Consider the following 10731-nt stretch of genomic DNA (forward strand, 5'->3'; position numbering starts at 1 on the left):
TGTTTGTTACCTGCAGATCCCCACCACTATTGCAGTCTGTCTGGAAGAAGCAGAGTGACAAACAGTAAAAGTCCCAGAGCTGTCTGCTGACTGAACGTGCAAGGAGAAAAGTGCTACCTGAAAGAGTGACCGTAGTCTAATGATGTTGCTATGCTAATTGTTCTGGGCTTTAACAAAAAGGTTATAAGTTCAGTCCCAAATTGGTGTGAACCTTGGACTGAAGTTAATTAGATCGCAATCCTTCTCCATCACCACTGTGCCTTTCGCACTCATTTAACCCCAGGTTACTCCAAGAAGACTGTCCTAGCAATCAGTATACTGTCATTTTCACTGGATTAACAGCATTTGCTTAAAAGACAATTAGCTAAATGCATAGTAGAATAATATAGAGAATAATATGAAATCTAAAGCGGGTAAGGTAAAAGATAAAGGTAATCTATTTTTCTGTTTGGTTAGAACTGATATTTAAGACATTCGACAAAGGCTTCTGTCTTCTGCTTCTTCCATTTTTCTCATTACTTGTTCTCATAATGTGTCAACATCATTAGAAAGTTGCTCATCAGTGAATATATACAACCCCCTGTGTGTGTGTGTGTGTGTGTGTGTGTGTATAATTATTACTATAATTGAATGTAGTTTAAAAAAAAAAGAAAAAAAAAAGAAATTAAATGCATGCTATAAAAAATGATTTAGTAATTAATCCAATAAAAGTTTAAATTTAGCTATTTTCACAATGGCAAGCAAGATATATCAAGAATTGTTGTTGTATTCTCACTAAGCAGTACACCAACAAACTTTAAAAGCAGCAGAAAGTCTAGGCTTAGAACAGCTCTGGCATCCGGCTTTTGATTTAAATGAATTTTGCAAACATAGCTGCTCCATTTTTCTTTGTGGATGTTTCCCACGTCCTTTTACCCTTTCTGCAGCATGATGAAGATAAAGTAAGACAGCGGAAGAAGAAAATTGCAAATTATTGCTGCAGAGTCACTGATGAACACACGGCAGCATGTCTGCTGTTATCCTAGTGGAGAAATATACACCCAAACACCATTAATGGGGGAATTATGCGTGCCAACAGCCAAGTCATTTAATGACTTATACAGCAGTATAACATCTCGGAGCATTTAAAATGAGACTCTGGAGAGCTGTTCATATTTATGGATGCGTCAACATCATAGACGTATACAGATCACATAAATGTAAAAATACTTGAGACATTATCCATCGTGCTATTTGAACTGTTGCACAAGCAAAGGTGACAGGCAGCTTAACTGAGTTGTATGCTTTCATGCTCAACATAGAGACAGTCAAAGTGACACAGATCCATCTTGCATACAGGTTGTTGAAAAGTTGGAATGCTTGAAAAAAATCTTTTGAGGCTAGTGGCAGCAAAAAAAGCCCAAAAGAGCTCACTATGAAAAGCGATCGTCTGGAGCACCTCAGCCGGTGGTTTGAATATTTGTAGAAATAAAAATATTTTAATCTAAATCATGTAGTAAATTCATCATACAACTTTAAATAGCAGTAATGCAACAAGAAAATGTTTTATGGACAACATCACAGTACTCTGCCTGGGGACCTTCATCTTCAGGAAAATTGTATTTCTTAAGACTTTCCTTTTATCTCAGGAGAATTAATATATTCCCATGTTCATTCTCCAACCTAATGTTTCTTTTAAGTATCGACTTTGTCTGTGATGTTTCTCCTAAAAAGGCTTTGGAGAAATTAAAATAGACTCAAATGAGACAATTGTTGACATACAGTAAGACTGTAGGTAATTCGGCCAGGGATTTTTACGTGGGTGGTGGGAGAAAAACACTGACCTTCTGGTTTCGGACGGCAATAAAATCATAGACAAGCCCCTAGCCCCTGACCCCATGAGAAACAATTACCGTCCGAATAGGGTTTTAGACAAGGAATACGGACCCATTTCTGTGATCTCCTGATTCTTCTGTGCCTGTATATAATCTCCAGCATACTTACCTGCGATTTCTCCCTCATGTGTCTTCAAGTGTGTGTTCTCCTCAGCGTCACCATACTCCATTACACTGAAGTGTGTGCTCCACCGGACTACCAACCACCTCTATCTGTAAGACAAAGACTTTCATTAACGTCATTCAACAACCATCCATCAACTGCCATAATCAGTATCTACTTGCCTGTTTATCTTACCATCCTTCTCAATGTATATTTCCTGACACCTGGGGCTGAAAGTACATTTGGGGCTTAAGTCAATCTTAATTATTGACTTAAGATTTGAAAGTTAAATTACCATGGTTACTAAACAGATATGAGAGGATTTTGAGTTAGGATGGTTCCGTAATACAGCCCCTGGAAGTGTAAATGCCATGTGACTAATCATTCTACAACAATGACATCATGACAAAGTTGATTATCACCACCTGTTCCAAGTGCCTTCAGTACCAACTATTCTGAGCTGTGATGTGAAAAATATTTTAACTCCAATTACGCATTTAAAATCCTTCCAGTAAATAGTCAGGCACTGGTAAAATGGGTTTGTATTGTAATAACATGTGTGATTCATATTGGATGTTGCTCACAGTAAATAAATTGTCAGAATACATGCCCATCAGTGCAGAGTCTTTTGACTCCATAATGGTTTATTTATCAGCACAGACTAAAGGGTCCGTGCTAACCTGCCAAATCTAGTCCCAGAATTAATACTGAAATGTATCATGATTTGAAATGTTTTAATCTCCTTACTAAACACGTGTAACCCCAGTGAACAGGAAAGGGTCTCTCTCTATATTGAGAAAAGTGGAGAGATTATTTTTAAGAAACTGACTTCTGAAATCCAGGGCTCATGTGATATTGCCAGTGCTGGGGCTGCATTTTTGTGTTAAACCCTGCTGTAGGCTACTGTACGAAAACTCAATGCAGCTCTCTAACACCTTGCCGTCAGACAGAATTTAAGTTTCAAAGCTGTATCCCGACCAAATAAAGGTAGTGTAACCTGTGAAGTCTATTTTACTGTGCATGGAAATGGAATTACTGCCATTCAGATTGATGAAACCTTTAAAGAAGAACACAAATGTTTTTAGGGTTTAGGCCAATTAGTGATGTTTTTAGGTGTAATGTTTAACGTTCTAGGATTTGTGTGTGTGTTCTTGTTTAACCTACAGTGAGAGGACCAAATGTCCCCACAAAGATAGTAAAATGTGAAAACTTTGACATGATAGAAAACAGCTTATAAATCATACCAAGTGATGTTTTTTTTTTAAAATGTAAAAAAGCAGAAGGTTTGCTGTGATGGGTAGGTTTAGGGGTAGGGTTAGTGTAAGGGGATAGAAAAATGTGTATGGAAAGTCTACATAAAGATATAAAAACAGGTTTGTGTGTGTCTGTGGTATTGGTAACCCTATGTTATGGGACAAAATGTACTTATAGAGATGGGCGGATCAGCTCTAACTCGAATCCACTGTTAAAAACTAATCATTCACCATGATTTTCTCTCATTTAGATATCCGCACCCAATCGTCACATCACAATTATTCTACTCAGAGTTAAGCATGATGATATGGTAGCATATCACACTGCAGTATACCGCTTTTAAATGAACATTTATTTAAAGCAAAAGTTCCTCTTTGGCGAAATTACACTTCCTTAACTAAACCAGGGGTCGGCATTGGCAATAGGCAATTGCTGGCAAGTAAGCAAAAGCGAGAGATGTGTATTTAATTCAGATAAAGTACATCGCACCTGCATACAGATCTACATTTTGATGCATTAAAGCATGAGCGCTGCACATCACGCGCACACAAAAGTTATACTGATTGACAGCTTACAGCTTGTTCTGCTCTATTTGTTGCGCTTAGCTTTGAGAGAGAAAAGCAAACTCCACTCATGTTGGTCACTTCATGTGTTTCGAATCCTGAAGTTCAACACACAGTAGTCTTCATTAAAAGTAGCGAAACTACATTTTTATTACCAGTGTTGATGCCTATTATTTAACACAATTATAGGTGGGTGATATGATCAGTCTTCTTTCATGATATGATTAATTTTAAACGTCAGTGAAATTTCACAATTATCAATAGCCTACTTAAGCCTACTAGGTTAATTAATGTAAGTAAAAGTCCTCAAAACTGTTACAGAAGACAAGTAAACAGTCGGCAATACAATAAGAACAAAGAAACTAAATTACAAACAAAACCGACAAAAAAATACAACAGAACAAAAATACAAATTAAATAAAAGGGTGGTTGATTATTATTTCACTTTTTTAACTTTAGTTAGTGTGTAATGTTACTGTTTAAGCATAAACAACATCTGCAAAGTTATGATGCTCAAAGTTCAAAGCAAAGGGAGATATTTTCTTTTACAGAAATCGCTTTTTAAGGACTACAACAAATGGCTGGTAGAGACTACACGAGCTTCCTCCCGGGTTAATGACATCACTAACCCTAAAATTTACATAAACCCCGCCCCCGGGAACGCGATTTATAGATTACCATGAAAGAATATGCTAATCAATGACTAGAAGATAGTTAACTCCACATCAGCTACATAAATTCATCAACTAACCATTCAGAAATGTCTTGTTGTCCACCCTCCGTGCCGGGAGCAGCAGCTCATTTGCATTTAAAGGGACACACACAAAAACGGAGCGTTTTTGCTCACCCTCAAAAAGTGACAATTTTAACATGCTATAAAAAATTTATCTGTGGGATTTTGAGCTAAAACTTCCCATACACACTCTGGGGACATCAGATTTTACATCTTGTGAAAAGGGTATTATACCACCCCTATAAATAAATAGTGCTTTAGGTTGTTCATGTACTAACAGTGATATTCAGATAAGTAATAGCACAACAGAAATGAAATAAAGTAATCAAATGTAAAATAACACTGCTGGATTCATTTTTAATGCTTAGCTCAAGGAAGATGAGGACGATGAAGACAATGATGCAATAACATAAGGTTTACTATAATTCTCAGAGTAAACAGCCAACATGAGAGTCAGCATGCTAACACAAACAATACCAGACAAGGAGAGCAGGTGAGGGAACAACTTAAGAAGGAATACAAATGAGGATAATTAATCACATACAGATGACATATATGAAATAATGATAACGGTAACCAAGGAGACAAACGAGTGGTGGGAATCTGAACAAAGAAGACACGTGACAAATGAAAATAAATAAAATAATGGTCCATGAAAATGAAATTAAACTGAACAGAATGGTGAAAACATTAAATATAGACTAATGCTTGTTAAAAGAACAGTTTATTCATTCAAGAGCAGTGAGTGATTTTATCACTTGTTGTTTGATTAACAATAATGACTGCAGCAGATTTATTAGGATGCTGTCATTTTAAGAGTTAACGTACAGACCAAATATACTGTTACACACGCACTCTTTCTCAGTGTTTACATTCACTTGAGACATAACCTGTTGTTGCGTTTTTATGAGGATAATTGCCAAAACAGCATTTTGACATATTTGTATGTAGGCTATTTGACCGTTTAGGCGCGTATCTGTTCCGCCCTGTCTCGGAGCTCGCACACAAGAGGCCGCCTAGTTAACAGTATCTCTTTCGCAGCTTAATGCGCTTTTAATAACACGGTTTAATGTAAAGCACGTCCCGCAGATTAGCATCAATATACCACTTTTTACAACTCTCACTTATTTGGTTGTTTTAGATGTCATGTTTGGGCTTTAAGAGAGGAACGAAAGTGCACCGTGAAGGAAAAGAAGGTGTGAGACGGAATGCGGCAGCGGCGCAATAATCGTTTCACATCGATTATCTTGTTTTCATAATCGTTGGAAGCCAAAACTGATATTGAAATTCAATTACGATTAATCACACTTCCCTACTATCCAATGAGACCACGGGAGAGGATTTGTGAATGGTAGTGAAGCGACGTAACTGTCCCTGTCCCAAATGGCACCCTAAACACAGCCTTTTCAACGGCTCTGGCTCATGCCATACACAGCACCAAATAAAGCAATAAGCCCCGCGAAGCCGCGATTTACTGTGAATTTAGAACAGCTAAGGGGTGTTCCGCATAGTGCCTAAAACCCCCTTAGCTGTTCTAAACTTAAAACATGGGTTCAAGGGGCTTATTGCTTTTATAAAACGGTTACTCCATAAAAATATTCATTTTAATATTTTATTCATAAAATAAACACCAGCAACAAAAAATACAACGTTATAACACATTTATTCCTCCGCCAAGCAATGTAGTTCCAAAGAGGTTGCCAAGCAACACATGCAGCAACAAAGAATCACAAACGGCAGTTGCGCAATGCGCAGTAATACTATGTAAAGCGGTCACAGGTGTATGTTTGTTGAGTAATATACATAAACAGTATATAAACTGGACACAGCGACCCCATTGTATTCAACGGAGACAGTGAAGTCAGTTAGAAGCACTCACTTCCTGATGGCTGAGCGTACTGCGCAGACTCAAACTGAGCTTGACGATGTAGATGTGACGTGAGCAACCCGTCTGTCTGCTAGTAGCTGTGCCCAGAGAAATCTGAATCATTCCCTTCTGAAACTTGCAGAGACGGAGAGTGTGAGTAGGAGGTGTCCATGAGCTTGGAGCAGGATAAACTTTTGCTAAGTATTCTGATTAATTACTTTGTCATTTTGCCTCCACGTCCCCCCGATTGCCCGCAAGCTTCTCCTCCTGTCCATACGGTAATTTCTCTACTGTGCGACAGAGAGTCGCGTGGTTATGACGCAATCGTTAGCCTATTTTTACAAAAATTGCTTCTACGGGGCCATAACGTAAGATACAAGGTAATAGAGCCTTTTATACATTTTCGTGTTTCTTTAGAAATAAATATTGGACAAATGGAGTGTTTAAACGCCTCAGATACAAGATTCGCTGTCAAAGTGACGCCAAAATGAATGGGAGTCAATGGAATGTTAACAGCAAGTGAGGGTCCGCTAATCAATGGCGGCGCCGGGGAAGCTTCAATATTTTATGAAAACCTGCCCCCCTGGTAATATACAATGGCTATATCCAATAGATATATACTTTATGAATGTATAATCCGTTTAATTTACTTTTTAAAATTCCGTAGTAAAATAGGCAGAATTTGAAATCTGAGACTTTGTTTCAAATCAAAAGCAACAAAGCTTACTATTATTGGATGGAAGGAGCCCTAATGTCCCGCTCTCATTCATCAACTGAAAATAGGATAGACTCGATTCTTGAAATTTGAAGGTCCAAAAGCAGTGCTTTGCAACACAGACGGGGTGAATTTATGAATGAAAGTGTGAAAGTTCTGTCACAAAACGATGTTGTTACGTATCCTCGCGCTTTTTTAAGTGGGTATACGGAAATCCTTGACCTTTCCTAGTGGGTAGCTAGGCCTATACTACTGCGTATAGGCGTACCTGCTTATAGGCCTTTCGCGTAAAATATACGGTTTGTAGGCTACTGTATAAAAACTATTACGTCTATGGAGAGTCCCCACTCCCCACAAAGATAGCGAAACCGTGTGTGTGTGTGTGTGGCCTACCGTTCGGTTCCTTCAAGCGCAGTTCCAGTGTGGAAAAGTAACACCAAAGCAACATCAGTACAAACAAAAGTCACACACCGCCATCTGCTGGCCAACTAGCCTATATCAGGAGATTCAAAGTCACTGAAACCTTGTGCTAAATCTTTCTTTAAAAATGTGAAATGTGAAAAAAGTGAACAAGTGCATTAATGTCTTCGAGTGACTCTATTATTACCAGATGAGAAAATTACAAAGTGTAGCTGACAAAGCCATTTCTCTCTCCTCTCACACGGACCTCCCATCTGAATGAGATGACAAGACAATTACACCGCCAAGATTGATCTTTCAAAAGGCTCTTCACTTCTTCGGTAATTACATACTTGATATGACGTCTAATGAAGATATTGTCAAGTTTGCAATGTATTTAAGGGGAAAGGAAAGAAAGTAACCCCTCCGACTATTTCTTTTCTGTCTCACATAAGATGCTGCAGTCTTTTTTTTAAATATACATATATTTATGTAGCTATGTATGTATGTTAAAGATGAATACACTATTTTGGTATACACTGCAAATTATTGTTTGTAAATATAGTATCTGCCATGCAGAATAGACCTATAGACTAAGTTCACAACATCCATTAGATCTTGCTTCTGTAAGAGCATAAAATTAAGCCTCATTCTAATTAACTAACTCTAAATAACATTTTTGGGTTAAATAAAAAGTTTCTACATCAGACCAAATGTAGATAGTTCACAGTTATAAAACATCATTTATGTCTTCCTCAGGGCTACTGTACAAAAAGTAGATTTGTTGTGAATGTCCATTAATAAGACGCTGCTGTCTTGCAAGTATTAGCCTTAATTGCATTCATTACACAACATAATTCAGAGGAGATTTTTTCCTCTCTTCTGCTTCTTTGATTTCACATATGGAATCGTCCAGGAGATTAATAAGCTTACACTGGATTTATGTGTGAAAATGTCAGCTGCGACTGCAGACCTGACTGAACAAACAAGTCACATTTCCATATTTCATCAGTCTGTGGTGTAGCTACCTGCCGTGGCATCAGGCATTATTGGGTTTTTATGTCTCTAGCTTCTGAAAAAAATAAATCTGATGCAGCATCTCACTGCTACAATCTCATTAGGAGTGAATGCAAATGTGCTTCCAACCAGTTAGAGACATTTTGAAGGTGGGAGTAGAGCATGTGCTGGATGGGCTCTAATGAAGTACGGCATAGGAGAGGAGACACTTTCATTGATGGAACTGACTCATTCGCATGAAGAGCACTTTATCTCATTAATCTTAACAAAAATACATGGGAAAATAACCACAATTTACCACATAAATACTCATACAAATCTGTCATGATGGACAGGAGAAGAATGAGAGCTGGTGCGAAGAGTTAGTGCACTGTCAGGTAGATTAATGACCACGGATGAAAACAAATCATGTAGTTATGGTGTCAGCTAGACCCCCTTTTGCCTTCAGAACTGTCTTAATTCTTCGTGGCACAGATTCAACAAGATGCTGGAAACATTCCTCAGAGATTTTGGTCCATATTGACATGACAGAATCACGCAGTTGCTGCAGATTTGTTGGCTCCACATCCATGATGCGAATCTCCTGTTCCACCACATCCCAAAGTTGCTCTGCTGGACTGAGATCTGGTGACTGCATTTGAGTACAGTGAGTAACTCATTGTCATGTTCAAGAAACCATCTTGAGATGATCTGAGCTTTGTGACATGGTGTGTTATCCTGCTGGAAGTAGCCATCAGGATGGACATGCAGCAACAATACTCAGGTAGGACATCAGCAATAATCAGGCTGTGGTGTTTAAACAATGCTCACTCGGTTCTAAGGGGTCCAAATTATGCCAAAAATATCTCCACACCATTACAGCACCTCCATCAGCCTGAAACGTTGATACAAGACAGGATGGATCCTTGCTTTCATGCTGTTTACTGACCCTATTATCTGAATAGTGCAGCAGAAATCAAGACTCATCAGACCAGGCAACGTTTCTCAGATCTTCTATTGTCCAATCTTGGTGAAGCTGTATGAATTGTAGCTTCGGGTTCCTGTTCTTATCTGTCAGGAGTGGCACCGACCGGTGTGTCTTCTGCAGCTGTAGCTCATCTGCTTCAGGTTTGATGTGTTGTGCGTTCAGAGATGCTCTTCTGCAGACCTTGGTTGTGACACGTGCTTATTTGAGGTACTGTTGCCTTTAGCTCACACCAGTCTGGTCATTCTCCATTCTCCAAGGCATTTTAGCCCGAAGAACTGCCTCTCACTGGATATTTTCTCCTTTTATACATGAAAATCCCAGTAGATCATCAGTTTCTGAAATATTTAGACCAGCCCATCTGGCACCTACAGCCATGCCACGTTCAAACTCACTTAAATCACCTTTCTTCTCCATTCAGATGCTCAGTCTGAACTTCAGCAGATCATCCTGACCATTTCTACATGCCTAAATGCATTGAGTTGCTGCCATGAGATTATTTATAAATTATTATAGCCTATATAGACTATAATACATTTGAGTAAATATGTAACCATTATAACAATTATTTAAATGATAAAAACAATTTATAAACAAGTTATTTTCTAAGTCCCTGAAAAAGTGTGAGTTCAAATTATAAATGCAGAAAAATTCTAGTTGGAGAAAACTAGAATAAATAGGCTAATCAAATGGTATTTTACATTTGCTAGAAGTGACAAGTTTTTTTATGTCAAAAATCAAATGATTAGTGTAGCTTATTATGTGACACTGCGCACTGAACTCTAGAATAGTGTAATTGTTGAATTAGGCTACACAAATTCATCAAGACCTACAGCATGCACTTCATTCCAAAGCATCTTCCCAATAAAATATAAATGACTAGGCCAACTTTCAGTTTATAGACACTTAGCTAAATAGGCAGATGCATTTTCAAGGCTTATAGCGCCTCCTTTAGGAAGCATAGTGATTTACATACATTTGTAAAACTGTAGGCCTATAATTATCTTACAATTGTGAATATTAGAAAATTAAATTCAAGATTAATTTAACCAATTGCAAAGAGGCTGGTGTCCTGGTGCTATTTGTTTTATGGATTAAAATTTACTTCAGAAATAAAATCGTAAAATAAAAGGCAATAACGAAACAAAGAAAAACAACGTAGGCTAAAATGTTTTTCCAAACCTGTATTACAAAAATATGTGAGGAACTGACAGCGTCAGTCATCGTTCACGGTTTCCATAG

The sequence above is a fragment of the Abramis brama genome (genome assembly GCF_963993115.1).
Source record: "Abramis brama genome assembly, chromosome: 21".
In the NCBI taxonomy this organism is placed as follows: Eukaryota; Metazoa; Chordata; class Actinopteri; order Cypriniformes; family Leuciscidae; genus Abramis; species Abramis brama.